Here is a 24,466-nt window from a genome sequence, read left to right on the forward strand (position 1 = left end):
TACAGTGCTCACACTTTGGAAGGTTATTTTCAGCGGCCTTGTCTTATTTCTCTTACATTTCCCTACCCTTTTGTGTTCCTCTATATCCATATCATACGTGTTCTGTTACTTCCTTCAATATGTTCATTATGTTTACCATCTTCTTCCTACTCTCTCGAGATTCTGTTTCTTATTTCTTCATCATCTATACCAGTGACCACTAGAGATTTGTTGATATCTACTGATTCTTTGAACAGTTTTGGGTTGTTTTAATTATTTCTTTCACTTCCTTTCTAATGTTTTTTTCTTCGACTTTGGTTCCTAAGTCTTTCCTTACTTTCACCATTTCAGCAAGCGTAGTTTGTACTTCATCTTTGCCATTTCTCATCATTTTCTTCACATGGGTTATCTGCTCTTCAGTATCACTGCTTTGGTCTATCAGACTGCTTGCCTCTGTATCATTTCTGAACACCTCCACAACACTCTCATGTTTAACAACTGTACTCGTCTTTTCACTAGTCTTCTTCCTCAGTGAAACTACCTCAAATGACAGCTTATCTATTGTTGTGTCTTTTATGTTTAAAACCTTGACTAATTTTTTTTTCTCCCTTCTCAATGCGTGGTTTCTTTTTTAATTTCACCTCTTTCCATGTGAAAAGTTTTCTCCAGTTTATTCACTTTCTCTGCTTATTTATTACATGTTTCTATTTCAACCAGTTCTGGGTAGAAATCATCTTGTTTTCTACCTTTATCCCTTCTTTTAATGCCTTCCATAGCTGCTTTATTCAAGATAGTACTCATCCTGCAGAAAGATAATTCTTACTTATATAACTTTTACTTACAAGTTTGCATCTCCCTGCTACCTGCCTGGTGATAATGACAACACCCAGCTGATGTTTGTTGTATAATCGGATTCCTTTGAATGCGATGATTTGGGTGTATTATTTTATTTAGACAACTCTTTTTCCCTTGTATTTTGTCTACTGTATTAGAACACCACTTAATTTAGCCTAGTACAGAGCATGACTCATATATAGATACTATTTGCTGTGGCCAGTAGTGACCAGCAGTGGCCAGTAGTGGCGGTGCGACTCAAAGTGCATCCTCTCCCTTGCCGCTCTCCCTCTCTCTCTCTCTCGTGTGTGTGTGTGTGTGTGTGTGTGTGTACAAACGTGCTAAGAGAGAGACAGAGAGAGAGAAGCAGAGAGGCAGACATAGATTGAAGGGTGTGGGGTGTATTCCATGAGAACTACGATTAGCATGGTTATTGAGGGCAGCTGAATGACAGAAGTGATTAAAAGAACAAATAAATCAGGTAATTTTTTAAAGTAAATGATTTGATGGCTGAATTATTACTGTTGGAAATAGGCTAATACTGGAAAAAAAGGTAACTGTGCAAAAGTAATAATATTAAATAAATAAATGGATGAATGAAATAAAATGATATTAATCTTGCAATACCGTACACACCAAGTACCCGTCTTTCCTCTAACATGTACGTCTATTATGCGTACTCTCTCTCTCTCTCTCCCTCTCTCTCTCCACCAGTGCTGTGGTTTTATTACGGTTATTTGGCCGCTCCGGGTGGAAGGGAAAGAACCTGATTGCAAGATTATTGGTGCCCTGATGTGTCGAGTGAGTCAGGGAAGTGTAGGAGGATTTTTTTTTTTTTTTATACGAGGAAGAAGGAACCAAAGGCCATGGGCCGCAGTAACAGTTCCCTCCAAGAGAAAAACAAAATACAAGAGAGAGCCAAATTCAAGATCCGATCATTTTGAGATGCCTGGACACACTGCGTTTGAAAGACTGGAGATCATAGGCAGCAGGAAATAGAGATACAGGGAGACAGTTCCAGAGCTGACCTGTTGCATAAATGAAAGACTGGGAGTAACGGTTAACTCTTGCATTAGAGAGTTGGACAGAAAAGGGATGAGAGTTTGCTGCCAGACTGGTGCTACGCGCCCGTCGTAGAGGTGGAGGAATGCAAGCAGACAGTTCAGCAGAGCAGTGACCATTAAAGTAGCGATAGAAAAGAGATAAAGATGCAACAGTGCGGCGAAGAGACAGAGGTTGAAGGGAGTCAGTAAGAGGAGGAGAGTTAATGAGACGAAAAGCCTTTGACTCCACCCTATTGAGAAGAGCTGCATGTGGGGAGCCTCCCCACACATGAGAGTTGTACTCCACACAGGGGCGGATAAAACCTCTGTATAGAGTCAACAATTGTGCAGGGGTAAAGAAAGAGCGGAGTCGGCTTAACACACCCAATCTCTTGGAAGCAGATTTTACAAGAGATGTAATATGGTCTTTCCAAGATAAGTCCCGAGTAAATGAAACCCCAAGCATGTTCAAGGATGATGCAGGATTAAGCTGAATATTATTAAACATTAATGGGTATACCTGTGGAAGATTTTGTCGGGTTGATAGGTGTAAGAACTGAGTCTTAGATGCATTAAAGACAACCATATTATTTTTACCCCAGTCAGCGATACGAGCCAAGTCAGACATTAGGTGTGTCATAGCCTCATCCCTTGTTTCTTGAAGTAACTGCTGAGATGGGCGTTGCGGGAACCGAATGGAAACGTGAAGGGTGGAGTCATCAGCGTATGAGTGGATAGGGTTAGATGTACAGCTTAGAAGATCATTGATGAATAAAAGGAAGAGAGTTGGTGATAGGACAGAGCCCTGAGGAATACCACTGCTGATAGATCTAGGAGAAGAACGATGGCCGTCTACAACAGCGGCTATAGAATGACCAGAAAGGAAGCTAGCGATGAAGGCACAGATAGAAGGATAGAAACCGTAGGAGGGCAGTTTGGAAATTAAAGATTTATGCCAGACTCGATCGAAAGCCTTTGAGATGTCAAGTGCAATGGCAAAGCTTTCGCCAAAGTCCCGAAAGGAGGATGACCAGGAGTCTGAAAGGTAGGTGAGAAGATCGATAGTGGAGCGTCCCTGACGGAACCCATACTGACGATCGGAAAGAAGGTTGTGATAGGAAAGATGCCTTAAAATTTTTCTATTAAGAATTGACTCGAAAACTTTTGAAATACAGGACGTTAAAGCAATTGGACGATAGTTGGAGGGTTGGGAGTGGTCACCCTTCTTTGGGACTGGCTGAATGAGAGCAAACTTCCAGCAAGAAGGAAAGGTACAAGTTGACAGACAAAGGCGAAAGAGTTTGCCTAGGCAGGGTGTAAGCACAGAAGCACAGTTCTTGAGAACAACAGGAGGGACCCCATCAGGCCCATATGCCTTGTTAGTGCTGAGGCCAGTGATGGCAGAAAATACATCAACTGAAGAAATTTTAATGTCAGCCATGAGGAAGTCAGAGGGGAGAAGTGATGGAGGAACAGCACCGGAATCGTCTAAGGTGGAATTGGAGGAGAAAGTCTATGCAAAGAGATCTGCTTTATCAGTAGAAGAAATAGCTACAGAACCATCAGAGTAGAAAAGAGGAGGGAAGGATGATGAGGTAAAGTTGTTAGAAAGATTTTTGGCAAGGTGCCAGAAGGAGAGGGAAGAATTCGAGTTGGAGAGTTGAGAGCATTTAGTATGGATGAAATTATTTTTAGTAGAGCGAAGAACAGACTTAGCACGATTCCGGGCAGAAACGTAAAGATGATGTGATTCAGGGGTGGGTTGGCTCCGGTACCTTTTGTAGGCCTTCTCCTTGTTGTGGACAGCATTAGAACAAGCGTGATTAAACCAAGACTTTCTTGCGTTAGTCAAAGGATATGAGAAAGGAATGTATGCTTCCATGCCCGAGAGAATAACCTCCGTAATGCGCAAGGCACACTCAGATGGCTCCCGGCCATGGAAGCAATAATCATTCCAGGGAAAATCAAAAAAGTACTGCCTGAGGGCCTCCCAGTTCGCGGCTCCAAAATGCCACAGACGACGTTTCCCTGGAGGGTCCACAGGCCGTACCGGAGTGATAGGACAGGTTAAGGTAATAAGGTTGTGATCGGAGGAGCCCAACGGAGAGAAAAGATTAACAGAGTAAGCAGAAGGATTAGTTGTGAGGAAGAGGTCAAGTATGTTGGAGCTCTCTCCAAGGCGGTCAGGGATACGGGTAGGGTGCTGTACAAGCTGCTCTAGGTCATTAAGGATTGAAAAGATGTAGGCTTGTTCACCAGGTGGATCCGTGAAAGGAGAGGAGAGCCAAAGGTGGTGGTGAACATTGAAATCTCCAAGAATGGAGATTTCAGAGAAAGGAGAAATGGACAGAATGTGTTCCATCGTAGAAGTAAGACAGTCGAAGAATTTTTGATAGTCAGTAGAATTAGGGGATAAGTAAACAGCACAGATATATTTAGTCAGAGTATGACAGGAAAGCCGAAGCCAGAGTGTGGAGAATTCAGAAGAATCAAGTTCAGGAACACGAGAGCAAGATAAGTCGTTGCGTATGTATACACAACAGCCACCTTTGGCTTTGAAATGAGTATAGAGAAAGTAGGAGGATACAGAAAAGGGTTTGCTGTCGGTTGCCTCAGACAGCTGAGTCTCCGTTAGAAAAAGAAGGAGAGGTTTAGAGGAGGAGAGGTGGTGCTCAACAGAACGAAAGTTAGATGAAAGGCCGCGAATGTTGCAGAAATGAAGAAGAAGAGAGTCAGACAGTGGTTCCAGGCACCTCGAGTCGTCACCGGGAGAGGGGCAGATGGCGGGGGCATTTATGGTCCCCCCCCCCCTGGGGACTCCGAGGCTTGATTAGTAGACGCCATTTTTGTTGATTTTTGAATAGAAAGTGTAGTGTGTACTGTGCATGTAGTTTGGTGAAGATAGTTAGAGAAATTTGTACTGGAGAGCATGCTGGCCTACTCTCTATGTAATTGAGACACTGGAAAAGTTCAGCAAAGGGGGATGGTCAGGAACTAGTCCTGAGGGCTGATGAAACGGGAGCTCCAGCTCTCCCTGTCATCAGCTTTCCATCCACCTCGGGAGTACTGCCCTGCTCGACTGGTGCTACAGTCTACTCTTCAGTCTAGTGGATTAATAATAAAAGAAGCAAATAGATAAAGATTGTATATATATTGTTACGGAACAGAGAAAGATAATGTACACTTTAAGTGAGAATACTAAAAATCACTACTGTCCCGTAAAGTTCCAGGGTCAAAACAAAAGAGTTAGGTAAAATTACAAGTTAAAGTTTAATGCTCAAACTAACAACAAAACATTCAGGACTCATAAGGGTAATGTAATGTCAAAAAAAAGTTAAATATATGAATAACTGCAATTGCCTCTATTATCACGAAATTTGCAAGAGTAAATTTATCTAAGTAAGCCCTGATAAAATGAAAATACCAGATAATACTCGGTGAATGCAAGATATATTATTACAGATACAAAATATTATTAATAAGGGCTGACACCCAAAACACATGAATCACAAAAACCCCACTAGGCCCACGAATTAACACCTTATGCTATACAGTACAAGAAAAAATGTAATAACACTTATACTCAAATTACACAGCTGCTAGATGGTTGGAGACTTCCTGAGCACTCACAATAATAACAACTGTACAGGGGAGGACAGAGATGTGAACAAAATGAGGAGTAGATCTAAGTGGCAATAATGCAGAGACTGAGCTCATTATATAGGGGCCGGCAGAGCTTGATACAACTTGTAAGAAGGACGCGCAAATGAAGCCATGGGGACAAAGAGTTGACAATCCTGCTCTGAACAACAGGAAGAACGACTTACTCTACTATAAGGGAGGAGGGGGGGAGTGAGGTAGAACACGCTCGTGATCAAACATGCAGCATACTGTACGTTAGAATTACACAAAGGATGATGAAATCATAGGCTATGTAACACCTCCCCACAAAGAAAAAGAAATTTACAAAGGAAATTTCTTATTACTCTAAAACAATGTGTCTAAAGTCTAGATAAGCAATCTGCAATAACATTTTCTTTCCCCTTGACATGTTGTATGTCTAATGAATACTCCTGAAGAAGTAGACTCCATCTTGTCAATCTCTGATTTTTATCTTTAAACTTACTAAGGAATTTCAGTGGGTTATGATCGGTATAAATGACTATGGGGTCAAAACCAGAACACAAATAAAATGAAAAATGCTGTAAACCCAAAATCAAGGCCAAAAGCTCTTTCTCAATAGTTGAGTAGTTCTTTTGAGGTGGAGTGAACTTCTTATTGTAATAAGATACAGGGTGTTCAATACCCTGATAATCCTCTTGCAGCAAAACAGCTCCAGCTCCTGTATCACTTGCATCAAGAGCCATCTTAAAAGGCTTAGCAAAATTTGGAGTAGCGAGCACTGGCTGACTTAATAGGATAGCTTTAAGTTTGCTGAAAGAGGATTCACAGTTATCGGTCCAGACAAATTTAACTCCCTTTTTCAGTAGGTCTGTAAGTGGTGATACAAGAACTGAAAAGTTAAGAACAAATCTCCGGTAATAACCTACCATTCCCAAAAATCTTTGTAGCTCTTTCCTACTTTTAGGTCTGGGAAGATCACTTATAACCTGAACCTTAGCTCCTGGTGGTGCAACGTGTCCATCACCAATTACGTACCCAAGGTACTGAACTTTAGCTTGACCAAACTCACACTTTGATAAATTAGCTACAAGATTAGCCTGAACCAAACGCTCAAGAAATTTACTGACATGGCATAGGTGATCTTTCCAGTTGTCACTGAAGATTAATACATCATCAATATAAACAACACACCCTGCCAAACCCTCTGTTACAACATTCCTGAGCTTCTGAAAAGTGGCTGGTGCATTCTTCATACCATATGGCATTACAGAACATGCAAAAGTCTTTCCTAGTGTTACAAAACATGAGATCTCCCTAGCACGTTCAGTCATAGGTACTTGCCAGTATCCCTTTAACAAATCAAACTTACTTATGTACCTAGCCTTTCCGATCTTGTCTATGCAATCTTCCACGCAAGGGAGAGGGTAAGTGTCTGTTTTGGTTATCTGATTAACACGTCTGTAGTCGATGCAAAGCCGCTGTGACCCACCTGGCTTAGGGACTAGAGTGACAGGAGAACTCCACTCGCTCTGACAGGGCTCAATCATCTTGTGGTCCAACAGGTAGCCAAGCTCCTTCTCGATGAGAGGAACTTTCACTGGGTTCACACGGTAAGGAGGCAATTTAAATGGCTTTGCGTCTCCAACATCGACATCATGCATCAACACAGTGGTTCTTCCTGGAGTAGCACGGAACACTTGCGGGTACTCCTGCAGTAATGCCAAAAACTCCTGCCTTTCCTTGGGAGCTAGATGAGAAAGCTTAGTCTGGAGATCATTCATGATATCAGGATTCTTCCCCAAACTATCACTCAGGCTCATGCTGCATGGGAGAACTTCACTTGCAGACTTGGGTGGAACAGCTACAGTGCAGACTGGGTTATTTTCGTCCCGCCTGTGATATAACTTTAGCATGTTGATGTGACAAAGTTGTTTGTTCTTTCTACGATCTGGTGTGGCGATGACATAGTTGACATCACTGAGTTTCTTCTCCACGAAATAAGGGCCACTAAACTTGGCTTGAAGAGGTTGCCCATGAACTGGTAACAGAATCAAAACCTGATCTCCTGGCTGAAAGTGGCGTAACCTGGACTTCTTATCATACCAAGTCTTCATCTTCTCCTAAGCAGCTCCTAAATTCTCTCTCGCCAGCTGTAAAGCAGTGGACAGCCGTTCCTTAAACTTCATCACATACTCCAGCAGGTTGACGTCATCTTCCTCCGACAGCCAGCATTCCTTGAGTAACTTAAGGGGTCCTCTTACTTCATGGCCAAACAGTAGTTCAAAGGGTGAGAAGCCCAGTGATTCATTTGGAGATTCTCTTGCGGCAAATACAACAAATGGAAGACCTTTATCCCAGTCTTTCTGATGTTCCAAACAGTATTTCTTGAGCATCGATTTGAGAGTTTGATGATATCTCTCCAACGCTCCTTGGGTCTGGGGATGGTAAGCTGAAGACGTGATCTGGGTGATGCCCAACTCTTTCAGAGACTGCTTGAAAACATTTGACATGAAATTACTTCCCCGGTCTGACTGTACCTCCTTGGGCAGACCAAACTTTGTGAAGAACCCTAGCATTTCCTTAACCACGTTCTTTGCTGAGATATTGAAATCTAAGTGGAATGGCTTCAGGATAACGAGTAGCCATATCAATCAGGGTCAACACATAAGAAAATCCTGAAGAAGTCTTAGGAAGAGGGCCCACAATATCCACCAACACACGGGTGAAAGGCGCCTCAAAAGGAGGAATCGGAACTAGAGGTGCAACCTTTTCGGTCTGATTACACTTCCCCACAACTTGACAGGTGTGACAAGACTTACAATACCAGGAAACATCCCTGAAGATACCTGGCCAGTAGAAGTGTTTCAAAATGCGTGCCACAGTCTTCCTCACTCCAAGGTGTCCTGCCAAACTGGAATCATGAGCCACTCGAATGATATCCTGCCTACAAACACGAGGGATGACAACTTGATGTACAACCTCCCACTCACAGTCGGCTGATGCTGTTGGGGGTCTCCACTTCCCCATAAGTACTCCTGACTTTATATAATAACAAGTAGAAGCACCAGCTGACTCTTCCTCACTGCAAGCAGAGTTAGCTAGACCTTTCAACTCAGGGTCAGCAACCTGCAACTCAAACCAACTCTTGACGAGACAAATTATCAACACTACGGGGTACTGCCTCATCTGGTGAGTGGTCCAAATTAGCAAGAAAAGTGTCAGCTAGGATAACATCATCATCATCATTATCCTCTAAGTCACCAGTAACTTTAGACTTAGCCCTAGTGACAGCACATGCAGAGAACACATCAGGGACATCACAATCCTGGGCCGCAGCCACTGGCTTACTAGACAACTGAGGAGCTGGACACAATTGACTTCCACCAATATCATTTCCAAGTAAGAAAGTTACACCTGACATTGGGAGTGTCTCAACCAACCCAACCATAACGGAACCATTAACAAAACCAGACTCTAAATTCACTCTGCACAGAGGGACAGAGAAGTAATTATTCCCTACACCTTGTAAGATTACAGTTTCATCAGAGGAATTAACATTAGAGCCTAGAACACTGGTCAGCATAAGGGATTGGCAAGCACCTGTATCACGATATATTTTAACTGATTTCCTGTCATTACTGTCCAGAGGACTGACAAAACCATCAGACAGGAAATTAGCACATGAACTCTTGAGAGTGTCACCCACGTTACTGCTCAAAAGAGGAGCTTCATCATGAGGATTTAATTTACCCCTCAAAGCAGGTTCAGTTAACTCAGTTAAAGAATTCTGGGAACTCTCAAGAGTGGACACTAGACCAATTGACTGAATATTTAAAGACTCCTTTTTGTTCACATCACGCTGTCTCCTGAAACATTTCTCCGTAGTATGACCAAGCTTACTACAATAAGTACATTTACTTTTCTGAAATCTAGAGGTGAAGCTGGTATTTACTTCCTGAGAAACATCATCTTTATTCTCTCTCCTGTTACCTGTACTCTGAGTAGAGGCAATGTACTTACTCTCAGCTTTCCCTTTTACTCTAGAATATCTGTTGTGAGAACATATTCATCAGCTAAAACTGCAGCATCAGACAAATTATCTATTCTTTTCTCATCAAGATATAGGCTTACATCTTTATTTATACACCTTTTGAAGTCCTCCAGCAAAATCATCTGCTTAAATTTGTTAAAATCAGAATCCACATTCTTAGAATTTAACCACTGCTCTAACAGATCTTCTTTGATTTTTGCATACTCAACATGGGATTGCTTATCTTGCTTATAAGTTGTCCTAAATTTTACTCTATAGGCTTCAGGAACAAGCTCATAGGCCTTAAGAATCAAGCTCTTAACTACATCATAATTATCAGATTGATCCTGAGGCAAAGTTGCATAAGTTACTTGAGCTTTACCGGTGAGAACAGTTTGAAGGAGTACTGGCCAATACTCTTTGGGCCAATTAAAACCTGTAGCTACCCTCTCAAACAACTGAAAATACTTAGTTAAATCAGATTCATTAAAAGGAGGGACAAGTTTAACATTTTTAGCCACATCAAAATCATCAGAGCTAGATGATCCAGTTCCACCTTGTTTCATGCGATACTCATAGTCTGCCTGAATCCTAGCAATTTCAACTTGTGCCTCAGCCTCCTGAATACGAGCCTGAGACTCCGCCTCCTTAGCATTTGCCTGAAATTCATCCTCCTGAATACGAGCCTGAGACTCCGCCTCCTTAGCATTTGCTTGAAATTCAGCCTCCTTAGCACGAGCCTCCTTCAGAGCTAGCTGTAACTTAGCTAATTCAATCTGCGTTTGCTCATTTGGAGGAGTTACATTAAACAAGCTTTTATTAATCATGCCAACAATTTGATCTTTAGAATGATGAGAGTGAACTGCAATTCCCAATTGTTGAGCAACAAGCTTAAGTTCATTCTTTGTTCTGTTTTCTACATCAGACACTGTTTGCACATTTGACAAAAAATCTTTGGCTTCATCAAGCGTAGTAATAGTAGACATCATGAATAAATCACAGGCACAAATATCAAGCAATATCCTTATGATAATATCCTGAATATCCTGATAAGAGGTCCCCAAATTTATGTTACGGAACAGAGAAAGATAATGTACACTTTAAGTGAGAATACTAAAAATCACTACTGTCCCGTAAAGTTCCAGGGTCAAAACAAAAGAGTTAGGTAAAATTACAAGTTAAAGTTTAATGCTCAAACTAACAACAAAACATTCAGGACTCATAAGGGTAATGTAATGTCAAAAAAAGGTTAAATATATGAATAACTGCAATAGCCTTTATTAACACGAAATTAGCAAGAGTAAAAATATCTAAGTAAGCCCTGATAAAATGAAAATACCAGATAATACTCAGTGAATGCAAGATATATTATTACAGATTCAAAATATTATTAATAAGGGCTGACACCCAAAACACATGAATCACAAAAACCCCACTAGGCCCACGAATTAACACCTTATGCTATACAGTACAAGAAAAAATGTAATAACACTTATACTCAAATTACACAGCTGCTAGATGGTTGGAGACTTCCTGAGCACTCACAATAATAACAACTGTACAGGGGAGGACAGAGATGTGAACAAAATGAGGAGTAGATCTAAGTGGCAATAATGCAGAGACTGAGCTCATTATATAGGGGCCGGCAGAGCTTGATACAACTTGTAAGAAGGACGCGCAAATGAAGCCATGGGGACAAAGAGTTGACAATCCTGCTCTGAACAACAGAAAGAACGACTTACTCTACTATAAGGGAGGAGGGGGGGAGTGAGGTAGAACATGCTCGTGATCAAACATGCAGCATACTGTACGTAAGAATTACACAAAGGATGATGAAATCATAGGCTATGTAACAATATATATATATATATATATATATATATATATATATATATATATATATATATTGTTACATAGCCTATGATTTCATCATCCTTTGTATAATTCTAATGTACAGTATGCTGCATGTTTGATCACGATTCGCCTCTTGGCTTCCATAGTGACCAAGCTTCCGTGTTCTACCTCACTCCCCCCTTCTCCTCCCTTATAGTAGAGTAAGTCGTTCTTTCTGTTGTTCAGAGCAGGGGTGTCAATTTTTTTGTCCCCTATGGCTTCATTTGCGCGTCCTTCTTACAAATTGTATCAAACTCTGCATTAATTGCCACTTAGATCTACTCCTCATTTTGTTCACATCTCTGTCCTCCCCTGTACAGTTGTTATTATTTTTGTGAGTGCTCAGGAAGTCTCCAACCATCTAGCTGCTGTGTAATTTGAGCATAAGTGTTGTTACATTTTTTCTCGTACTGTATAGCATGGGGTGTTGATTCGTGGGCGTGGTAAGGTTTTTGTGATTCATGTGGAGTTTTTGATGTCAGCCATTGTTAATAATATTTTGTATCTGTAATAATATATCTTGCATTAACTGAGCATTATCCGGTTTTCTCATTTTATTAGGGCTGACTTAGATAAATTTACTCTTGCTAATTTCGTGTTAATAGAGGCTATTGCAGTTAACCATATATTTAACCTGTTTTTTGCCATTACATTATCCTTATGAGTCCTTAATGTTTAATTGTTAGTTTGAACATTAAACTTTAACTTGTAATTTTACCTAACTCTTTTGTTTTGAACCTGGAATTTTGCGGGACAGTAGTGATTTTAGTATTCTCACTTGAAGTGTTCATTATCTCTCTCTGTTCCGTAACAATATATATATATATATATGGGTGGTAACCATATAACGAAATTTTTGGCGCCTGGTGGTTTAGTGAGTAATTACGGTGCTCCAATCCGATTGAGCCGGTGAAGGTTTATATCCAAGGAGTGGTTGGGGATTATTGCTCACGTAATGTCACTCAGGCATGAATGATGCTGGTTACTCTCATCTTAAATGACAGGACCAACTTACCTAGCCCTGGGCTCCTACGCTCCTCATGGGTAATGTAGGATTGGATTATGAATGAATGAATAAATGAATTATTATTGGTGGAGTGGGGTGTAGTCTTTAACAAGACAAAAACATCTGACCCGCCAGGTACTGGTGGTAATCTATCAATATACATAACATCATTTGTCAAGAAGTCAAGAAAAGAGAAGAAAAATGAGGAGGTTCGTGTGGGGTACAGTCTTGTTAACCTGATCGTACCTTGTGAGGCTAACAAGGATGGTTTTGTACCTCCACTGTGCGGGCTTAACATGTATTTAACCCTCTGGCAAGGATTTAACACATGTGTTTAACCTCTTGCAAGGATTTAACACTTGTGTTAAACCTCTTGCAAGGATTTAACACGTGTCAAACTTCTTGCAAGGATTTAACAAACGATTTTAACTTGTGGGGGATGTTAGAAGTGTTTAACCTCTGGGTGGGGCCATTCAGTGTTTTTCTTACTGGTTTGAGGCCAACATCTTGCGTTTTAATCCATCGTCATTTTTGACAAGGGACAGCACCAGGTCATGGTGGCGGGCGAGTGTGTTGGTCAGATCTGCGTTGGACCTGTGCAGGTCACTCATGGCCCAGTGCAGACCTTGGTTTTTGGCCACCAGAGCTCCAATCTGGTCTTTGTGTCGTGTGATGGTGTCGAGGTGGGTCCTGAGGGCGTGTAGTAGTATTAGTTGCTCCGTAGGCAGTCTGGCCAAACAGCCCTGAGTCCCTTAGGAAGGCCATGGCTGAGACCGGGCTTTCCCACAGAGCTCTCAAAGAGTGTATATTGTGTTGTTGGCGTAGGTGATTGTGTGCAATGAAGTCTTCCTTAACCCGTCACGTCCCGAGGTTTTCCGCACCTCCGACATCCCCCAGTCCCGAGGTATTTCCGATTTTTTTTTTTTTGGCTAAAACCTTCGCTTTTGGTGAGAAACATCGAAAAATCATAGAGAAATCGCTCACCTGAGGTTTAAAGTGCCCAATCCAGGTAGGAGTTCCTCCTTACCTGAGTGGGTTTTCTAACATGCTGGCACCAAAGAAAACGAGTTCTATGGGAGGGTAACTATTTTATCCACTCATAAACGGTATTTATTATTTACTTGGTACGATTGTATATGTAGTATGACAGTATATTGGTTTTTAAGCAGTAATAAAGGCATTATAAGCATTGTTTCACTCACTAACTAATCACCATACCTGACCTATTTTTGCCACACTACCTGATCATTATTTCTGGCTGTTTCTTCTTCTAATGCTATGTAAACATTGTCCTCCACATTGTCATCGATTGGGGAATCACTCTGGCCCTGAATAACTTTACTAGCCAGGTCACTGGTAACAGGTCCTTTGCCAAGACAATGGCGTGAGGGGGGGAGGGGGGAGGTTATGCAGTGTAAGGCATTGTCCCTGCTTGGTATCTTGTACAGGAATAGAGGAAGGTGTCCCGTGTATACATACGAAAAATCACGTGCGAAAATTGAAAATTGTGCAAATTAGGTACCTTGCAATTGCACGACGTACTGGTACGTCGCCGGGACTGGCAAATGCAAATCGTGGTGACGTACCCATACGTCGTCGGGACGGGGCGGGTTAATGTGCTTAATAGTATGGGGTGCTGTGTTGCATCCTGGACAGGCATCAGCGACGAAGTCATCCGGCCTCTTCTGGTAGCTTAAGAGGGCTGGATGGTGCCCACATCTCAGCCTGACCAGGTGGACCCTGTCCTCACGAGGGAGATAGGATTCAGAAGGGTGGATGTCAGGAGGCCGTGCATGCAGCTGTGTGTTGTCTTTAAGTGACTGAATGGAGTGGCGAGTGATCTGAGTGTGGATATGCTTCTGGAAGCTGGTCTGAGGTGGGCAAGGGGGGAGAGATGACAGTGTTTGTGTATGGTATCATGTGCTGGGTGTTGTTTTGATGTTCCTTGGTGTGGGTGGACGTGCTGCCATGTAATATAGTGGATGTTGTGGGTTTGTGGAGGCTGCAGCAAGAAACTGGGTGCCTCTCTTGTCTAGGTGATCCTTGACTGTGAGGACTTTGGTTTCTTGATGTTGGTGGTCTGTGGGTGTAATAGCTGTGCAGCCCGTGATTATTTTTAGGGCCTTGTTCTGTATGGTCTGTAGAGTGTTGTAGTGTGTTTTGGTGAGGTTAGAAGCCCAGGCAGGGCTTGCATAATTCATCACTGAACATATGTATTGTTTGTATACTGTGGTGGTGGTTTCTTTGTTGTGTCAGAATGTTGTATGGGCAAGTGACCTCAAAGCATTGAGTCTTGGTGTTATTTTATTTTTAATGTTTGTGATGTGTTGTTTAAATGACATTGATGTATTGTATGTTATACCAAGGATTTTGTGTGTGTATGTGTGTGTGTGTGGTAGGGGAGTGTTGTTTATGGTGAGGTGTGGGATGTGACTGTGTTCTGCTGTCCAGTTTGTGAGAAGGGTCACTAGATTTGGCTGGGGCTATTTTGAGTCTGTTTGTGGTGAACCATTCGTGTAGTGTGTTGAGGTAAGGTTGAATGATGTGTGCAGTTGTGTTTGTGTTTTGGTGCGTACATGTAGGTGTTATATCATCTGCATAGGAAGCTATGTGTATCTGTGGTGTGTGGGGTGTGGGTATGTCGTGGATGTATAGGTTAAAGAGTGTAGGGGACAAAACAGATCCTTGGGGGACGCCGTTTGTGAAGTTTCTGATGTTAGAAGACTGACCGGCAAATGTTACGTGTGCACATCTGCCTGCTGAGTAGTTTGCCAGTCATCTTTTTGTGTTATTGTGCATGTTTGTGTTGAGTATTTTTTTTTTTTTTTTTGTGAAGTTGTGGCTGGGGATGGCATCAAAAGCTTTGCTAATGTCTAGTGTAATTAGGAGTGTTCTGTGTGGTGACCTAGCTGAATTCATGCCATCGAAAACTCTCTGTGTAAGGTGTGTAAGAAGGGTGTTTGTGGAGTGTAGTGGCCTAAAGCCATGTTGTGACTGGGCTAGGGGAATGTGAGGTGTGACTAGTTGTAGTACCAGTCGTTCAGTGACTTTAGAGGGGGTGCAGAGGAGTGTAATGGGGTGATGTGAGGAGGGTAACGTGGGGTCTTTGTTGGGTTTAGGGATAGTGATGATAATGCCATGCTTCCAGATGATGGGAATTATGTTGTGTGAGTAGCTGTTGTTTGATATGTTAGTGAGTGCTTGTATGCTTTGTGGTCCTGGGTGTTTAAGGTGAATGTTGCTTATGTTGTCTGGTCCACAAGCAGATGAGTGCTTGAGGTTGTTAATGATGTGCTTCGTCTGGTTGTAGGTGAAAGGTGCGTAATGTGGGTCTGTGGGGAACTGTCTTTTACGTCGGATGATACGTCGGTCTTCGGGATGGGGGTTTAGATGGCTAACTTGTGAAAAGTGATTGATGTGAGTGTTTGCTTGTTGTTTGTTTGAGGGTATGGTGTCTGCTGTTGTGATGGCAGTGTGTGATTGTGTGGTGTTGCTGTTGGAAAGTGTGATGCTGTTTAGTGTTTTGTAGAGTTTGCAATGTTTGTTTTGTGGTCAAGTGTTTGGAGGTAATTTTTCCAGTTTAGTGTTTGCTGTTCTGATATTTTATTGTTTATTTGAGTGTTGAGTTCTTGTATTTGTTGTATGGTGTCTTGTGTATGGGGTGTTGGGGAGTGTCTCAGTGTGTCCCGTTGTCTGATGAGGCCTTGAATTTCTGGTGTAAAGTTGGTGTTGTGTCTCTTATTGTTGCCTCTAGGGATGTGTCTTTTGTCTGCGTTTTGTATAATTGTATTGAAAGTGTGCACAGTGGTGTTGATGTTTGTGATGGGTGTACTGTTTAGTGTTTCAAAACGTTGTTCTGTTTCAGTTACAAAGGCCTCCTAGTTGGCTTTTCTATAATTAGTGTATGTGTGTTTGTGGCCAGCTGGGGTGATTCTGATTTTGGTAGTGATGATGATTGGGAGGTGATCAGAACCTAGGGTTTTGACCACTCTCCATGATGTAGTGGGGGAGAGGTTTGGGGAGCAGAAGGTGATGTCTGGAGATGATGGGAGGAAGAGAGCTTGGTGTGGGATATGAGTATGTTGGTTTAGATTGTTCAGTATGAAAAGATGATCTGCCTGGTATTGTAGTACAAGCCCTCTGTCTGTGTCAGGGTTTTTGACATGCCAGGTCGACGACCTGGCGTTGAAATCACCACCCAGGATGATGTTGGGTATGTTAGTGATGTGGTGTATCTGTGGAGAGTAATTGTGTGGTACTGTGGGGGACGATTGGGGGGGAATATATGTGTTAGCGATTGTTATGAGTGATTTGTTACCAGTGTGTATTTTAACTGATTGTATTTCTGTTGTGGTGTCATGTGGGGGGAGAAGTGACTTTGTGTGTGCACTGGTATCTGCAAAGTTGATGGCATGTTTGTGATGGTGGATGGCTTCATCTCGCTGGCCCACAGCACGCCTGTGTGCGGCCATGGCCTGTTGATGATGTGACAGCAGTGTGGCCAGCTGCCGCTGCTGATCATCCCGCTCCTCCTGCAGCTGCTGCGCCTCCTTCTCCTCACGAGACGCCCTGGCCTGCTGTGGCGCCTCGCCGTGGGGCTGAGCCTGCTGCCACAGCATCTGTATCCACCGATCCCTGGACTCCCGGGACGTCCCTCAGAATGGACTCCATCTCGACGCCCCTGGCCTTGTGGTGACTGAGGTCCTCCAAGGCCTGGCCGTGGCGCACCTCCCACTCCTCCCTGGCCCTCACAGCCTCCTCCAGCAGGGATTCAGCCTGCTACCTCCTCCGCCTTTCGGCATCGTGCTGCTGAAGGGAGTGCTGCAGACGCTGACTGGCGTCCTGGTGGAGGCCTTGGAGGGCCTGCAGTGCCTGGGTCAGCTCTTCAGCACGTGCCTGATGGGCCTCCCTCTCGGCCTCCACTTCCTGATGGCGACGTTGCCAAGGTCCCTGACGGCCTCCGCCAGCAGCCCCTCCACCTCCCCTCGCCGCCTCTGCTTATGCTGGTGGCGCTGCAGGTGGTCGGCGTGGGCTCAGTGCGTCCGCGTGGAGGCCCTTGTCTTTTAGCTCCTGTCGCAGGGAGTCCAGGTGGCGGGTGAGGTGGTCATTCTCCGCCTCCTACGAGAGGAGAGCCTGTGGTGAGGCCTCGTCCGCCTCCGACACCCGCCGCTGCCTGGCCTCTCGTCGGAGGGAGCGGTTGGAGTCCCTGAGCCGGTAGTTCTGCCGCGAGAGGGCCTACACCACCGCCTCCTGACGCTTGACTTCCTGTTGGAGGTGCTGGAGGCGACCCCGACCTGCCTCGGCCCCCCGCACCAACGCCCCCCACACCACCGCCACCACCACCGCCACACCAAGCCGGTACACCATTTTTTTTCAGGACTTTAAAGATTAAAGGATTAGATTAAGTAATTTTAGATGATGTGGTGGTTTGTGTAGGTGGAAGGGAGAATTCTGAGGGAAGTGAGGTGGTGAGGGGAAGAGGAGAGGAAGGAAGGGGAAAGGAGAGAGAAAGAAGAGAGGAAGAGAGAGGAAGTGGCAGAGAGAGGAAGGAAAGGGAAAGGAGAAAGAGAGAGAGGAAGGAACGGGGAAACGAGAGGCGTCATTTTATCTATCTGTTTATCTGTTCAGTTATCTATGTATCTATTGGTCATAACGCAGTACGAGCAATGTGTGTGTGCGTGTGTGTGTGAGTTTGTGTGTGTGTGTGTGTGAGTTTGTGTGTGTGTGTGTGTGTGTGTGTGTGTGTGTGTGTGTGTGTTTTGTCCCACGTCCATGGTGTGTTTCTGAACTGTAGCAGACATTTAAAGTACGTGCTTGTATGTCTCTTCCTAGGCTTGCCTATGTTTTCACCCTGTTTGTTTTACTGCTGGCACAGTCGTATATAGACTCTATCAAACATAGGCACTATCGTTACAACATTTCCACTGTCACATGCATCACTCTTCCTACAGACAACCTTTCTTCATTTGTACTTTGCCAGCATGAAGAAGGGTAATTGTCGCTTTCTTCCCTCCGAGGTGAACGTCCGGTGGAGTTCATATGGAGTGATACAGATAAAGATATAGACCTGAAGGGGATTTTTCTGAAGTTAATACCACCTTCTCATACTGAATGAATTTATTAAGGCCATATCTGTCCCAACCAGTTAAAAAAAAATGTCTCCTGAGTTAAGTATAGGATCCTTTGACAGTAGGAAAGATGAAAGAAAACCATCATAGCAATGAAAAGGTAAATATCCCATATCTAAGAGTACTCTGCGCCGACATATGACTAATGTGTTTTAGTTACATCCCAACTGAAAATAATACTACTGCGTTCTTTTAACCTTCCCTTGGCCTAAAATTGCCATCTCTCCATCTAGAATGATGAGATATAACAACACATGCTACTCATGGAAAAGTCCTATAGTTATGTTTTTGAAACTTAGCGCTGTCTTTCTCTTCCTGTAAATTACGAGAAATAGCCTGCTTAAGGATGAAATAATGGGCAAGGTTAAGGTAAAAGAAAAAAAATTACAATAAACAGGTGGCAATGGTAGTCTCCACTTTCTCACCGGCTTATTCATCCTCTGTCTTCATCCTTCCTTCCCTCAACGTTTTCCTTTTAAATTAATCTATCATGTTTTTCAATCGTCTCCTTCTCACAAAACAACACTATCCGTCTATCTATCTATCCATCTATCTACTTATATATCAATTGTCAGAGTCCTTACTCGGGGATGGGTGGTCACAAATAAATCGGCACTTCTCCGCCATCAGGCTGCCCTTCCTTCAGTTCGCTACACCGTCAGTAATATACCGTACCTCTCCATCTTTTGGGCTCTCCCTTTCCGCTACATGTCACACTTTCCTAGTCCAACTCTCACCACCCATTCTATCCCCACGACCAAACCATATCTGGGTAAGCTACTTCTCTTCTACTACTTTCCAACACTCACCATTCTTTCTCATCAAATTAACTCCCTCACCTTCTAATTCATTCAGTGTCGGCCTCCTTCATTCCTTCGGTGGTATCCTTCTCACTAAGGTGTGTCTTCACTGACGGCCACCTAATAAAAACGTTCCTCTTTGTCATTTCTCTTCTTCCTCTTGTTAATACTCATTAAAGTTTTCATTTGTTCTTTCAGTTTTCATCAACGTCGCTCTTTGACCTCTCTCTCTCTCTCTCTCTCTCTCTCTCTCCCCAGTATTTCACTGGTTATTTTGAGAAAAACTGTAAAAGGCTTCAATTTTTTGTTTCTCGGTAAATTTATCCTAAACATTCAGTTCGCTATCAGAGAGAGAGAGAGAGAGAGAGAGAGAGAGAATTCAGGCTTGTTTCTTAAGCATATATATATATATATATATATATATATATATATATATATATATATATATATATATATATATGTTAAATAAAATCAAAATGACTCATCCCGATTATGGTGTAACTAAAAAAGAAAATGTCTTTAGCGTTTTTTGATATCTTCGTCTATCTATAATTTTTCTTTTCTTTTTCTTCTGTTTTTCTATAATTGGCAAACTGAGATGGTTTAAAAAATTATCTTGATTTTCCGAGGAGTAGACTGTAGCAGAGAGGAGTAGACTGTAGCACCAGTCGAGCAAGGCAGTACTCCCGAGGTGGATGGAAAGCTGATGACAGGGAGTGCTGGAGCTCCCGTTTCATCAGCCCTCAGGACTAGTTCCTGACCATCCCCCTTTGCTGAACTTTTTCAGTGTCTCAGTTACACAGAGAGTAGACCAGCATGCTCTCTAGTACAAATTTCTCTAACTATCTTCACCAAACTACATGCACAATACACAATACACTTCCTATTCAAAATTTACCAAAAATGGCGTCGTTTTATCAAGCCTCGGAGTCCCCAGGGAGGGGGGGACCATAAATGCCCCCACCATCTGCCCCTCTCCCGGTGACGACTCAAGGTTCCTGGAACCACTGTCTGACTCTCTTCTTCTTCATTTCTGCAACATTCGCGGCCTTTCCTCTAACTTTCGCTCTGTTGAGCACCACCTCTCCTCCTCTAAACCTCACCTTTTTCTAACGGAGACTCAGCTGTTAGAGGCAACTGACAGCAAACCCTTTTCTGTATCCTCCTACTTTCTCTATCCTCATTTCAAAGCCAAAGGTGGCTGTTGTGTATATATACGCAACGACTTATCTTGCTCTCGTGTTCCTGAACTTGATTCTTCTGAATTCTTCACACTCTGGCTTCGGCTTTCCTGTCATTCTGTGACTAAATATATCTGTGCTGTTAACTTATCCCCTAATTCTACTGACTATCAAAAATTCTTCGACTATCTTACTTCTACGATGGAACACATTCTATCCATTTCTCCTTTCTCTGAAATCTCCATTCTAGGAGATTTCAATGTTCACCAACACCTTTGGCTCTCCTCTCCTTTCACGGATCCACCTGGTGAACAAGCCTACATCTTTTCTATCCTTAATGACCTAGAGCAGCTTGTACAGCACCCTACCCATATCCCTGACCGCCTTGGAGAGAGCTCCAACATACTTGACCTCTTCCTCACAACTAATCCTTCTGCTTACTCTGTTAATCTTTTCTCTCCGTTGGGCTCCTCCGATCACAACCTTATTACCTTAACCTGTCCTATCACTCCGGTACGGCCTGTGGACCCTCCAGGGAAACGTCGTCTGTGGCATTTTGGAGCCACAGACTGGGAGGCCCTCAGGCAGTACTTCTTTGATTTTCCCTGGAATGATTATTGCTTCCATGCCCGGGAGCCATCTGAGTGTGCCTTGCGCATTACGGAGGTTATTCTCTTGGGCATGGAAGCTTACATTCCTTTCTCATATCCTTTGACTAACGCAAGAAAGCCTTGGTTTAATCACGCTTGTTCTAATGCTGTCCGCAACAAGGAGAGGGCCTACAAAAGGTACCGGAGCCAACCCACCCCTGAATCACATCATCTTTACGTTTCTGCCCGGAATCGTGCTAAGTCTGTCCTTCGCTCTACTAAAAATAATTTCATCCATACTAAATGCTCTCAACTCTCCAACTCGAATTCTTCCCTCTCCTTCTGGCATCTTGCCAAAAATCTTTCTAACAACTTTACCTCATCATCCTTCCCTCCTCTTTTCTACTCTGATGGTTCTGTAGCTATTTCTTCTACTGATAAAGCAGATCTCTTCGCACAGACTTTCTCCTCCAATTCTACCTTAGATGATTCCGGTGCTGTTCCTTCATCACTTCCCCCCTCTGACTTCCTCATGGCTGACATTGAAATTTCTTCAGTTGATGTATTTTCTGCCATCACTGGCCTCAGTACTAACAAGGCATATGGGCCTGATGGGGTCCCTCCTGTTGTTCTCGAGAACTGTGCTTCTGTGCTTACACCCTGCCTAGGCAAACTCTTTCGTCTTTGTCTGTCAACTTGTACCTTTCCTTCTTGCTGGAAGTTTGCTCTCATTCAGCCAGTCCCAAAGAAGGGTGACCACTCCCAACCCTCCAACTATCGTCCAATTGCTTTAACGTCCTGTATTTCAAAAGTTTTCGAGTCAATTCTTAATAGAAAAATTTTAAGGCATCTTTCCTATCACAACCTTCTTTCCGACCGTCAGTATGGGTTCCGTCAGGGACGCTTCACTGGCGATCTTCTCACCTACCTTTCAGACTCCTGGTCATCCTCCTTTCGGGACTTTGGCGAAAGCTTTGCCATTGCACTTGACATCTCAAAGGCTTTCGATCGAGTCTGGCATAAATCTTTAATTTCCAAACTGCCCTCCTACGGTTTCTATCCTTCTATCTGTGCCTTCATCGCTAGCTTCCTTTCTGGCCGTTCTATAGCCGCTGTTGTAGACGGCCATCGTTCTTCTCCTAGATCTATCAACAGTGGTGTTCCTCAGGGCTCTGTCCTATCACCAACTCTCTTCCTTTTATTCATCAATGATCTTCTAAGCTGTACATCTAACCCTATCCACTCATACGCTGATGACTCCACCCTTTGCCTTTCCATTCGGTTCCTGCAACGCCCATCTCAACAGTTACTTCAACAAACAAGGGATGAGGCTATGGCACACCTAATGTCTGACTTGGCTGGTATCTCTGACTGGGGTAAAAATAATATGGTTGTCTTTAATGCATCTAAGACTCAGTTCTTACACCTATCAACCCGACAAAATCTTCCACAGGTATACCCACTAATGTTTAATAATATTCAGCTTAATCCTGCATCATCCTTGAACATGCTTGGGGTTTCATTTACTCGGGACTTATCTTGGAAAGATCATATTACATCTCTTGTAAAATCTGCTTCCAAGAGATTGGGTGTGCTAAGCCGACTCCGCTCTTTCTTTACCCCTGCGCAATTGTTGACTCTATACAGGGGTTTTATCCACCCCTGTGTGGAGTACAACTCTCATGTGTGGGGAGGCTCCCCACATACAGCTCTTCTCAATAGGGTGGAGTCAAAGGCTTTTCGTCTCATTAACTCTCCTCCTCTTACTGACTCCCTTCAACCTCTGTCTCTTCGCCGCACTGTTGCATCTTTATCTCATTTCTACCGCTACTTTAATGGTCACTGCTCCTCTGAACTGTCTGCTTGCATTTCTCCACCTCTACGACGGGCGCGTAGCACCCGTCTGGCAGCAAACTCTCATCCTTTTTCTGTCCAACACTCTAATGCAAGAGTTAACCGTTACTCCCAGTCTTTCATTTATGCAACAGGTCAGCTCTGGAACTGTCTCCCTCTGTCTGTATTTCCTGCTGCCTATGATCTCCAGTCTTTCATACGCAGTGTGTCCAGGCATCTCAAAATGATCGGATCTTGAATTTGGCTCTTTATTGTATTTTGTTTTTCTCTTGGAGGGAACTGTTACTGCGGGCTCATGGCCTTTGGTTCCTTCTTCCTCGCATAAAAAAAAAAAAAAACTCTGCATTGTTTAAATTCCGTTTTTCCTCCTCGTCCTCCTCATTTCCCTCCTCCTCATCATAATTATTTTCCTCCTACTCCCTATCATCATCATCATCATCATCATCATCATCATCATCATCAACATGCAGCTGTTTTTCTCACGCTGTTTGTGTATGTTTATAAAAGGTCCGTATATCCATCTCTCTGTCAGTGTGTTAATATATATATATATATATATATATATATATATATATATATATATATATATATATATATATATATATATATGTTTTTATCTATTTATCACATTCAAGGTGATCGAAACAAAAGATACCCTCACCCTAACCCCCACTTACTCTCTTTCTCTCTCTCTCTCTCTCTCCTGTAGTCCTTCATTCCACTCCACACATTCCTCCCTTCCTCTTGATTACTTAGTATTCCAAGGCCACATAACATTTCCAGGCTCCTATGACCCACTCGCAGCTAATCAAGTTCGTCTGTCGTTAGTTAGAAAAGAATAATAGAGTTGTTCCGAAGACGACGTGGACACACACACACACACACACACACACGCAGAGAGAGAGAGAGAGAGAGAGAGAGAGAGAGAGCATCAAACTCTCACCCCATTTCTGTCCAACTCTCTAATGCAAGAGTTAATCGTTACTCCCAGCCCTTCATATATGCAACAGGTCAACTCTGGAACTGTCTTCCTCTGTCTGATTCCTACTGCCTATGATCTCCAGTCTTTCAAACTCAGTGTGTCCAGACAACTCGAAATGTACAGGTCTTGAATTTAGTTCTCTGTTATCTTGTTTTTGTTTGTTTGTTTTTTCTTGGAGGGTACAATTTGTGGGCTCCTGGCCTTTGGTTCCTTCTTCCTTGCTTAAAAGAATAAAAAGCTGGTGGCAGAGTCTGCACTTTAGCTCGTGATCAAACCTGCAGTTGGGTTGATGATGATTAAAATCGCTGCAGTTATAACACCGACGTTGAGAGCTGATGCGAGTAGGTGTGTACAACCATGGGTAACCCAAGGTGAGTGGTGGTCCTTCGGCAATAGTTGGGTTCATATCCCTGGTCGCCTGCATCAGTCCCCCGCCATACTGTGAGTTGGGCAGGACTGCCATCATCCTCACTGCATCTACGACGTTTTCTCATTGGGCAACTGGTCCTTTAAGGGCTTCCC

The sequence above is a fragment of the Coenobita brevimanus genome, chromosome 78 (assembly GCF_032717465.1).
Source record: "Coenobita brevimanus isolate Jiangsu-jjx chromosome 78, ASM3271746v2, whole genome shotgun sequence".
NCBI lineage: Eukaryota > Metazoa > Arthropoda > Malacostraca > Decapoda > Coenobitidae > Coenobita > Coenobita brevimanus.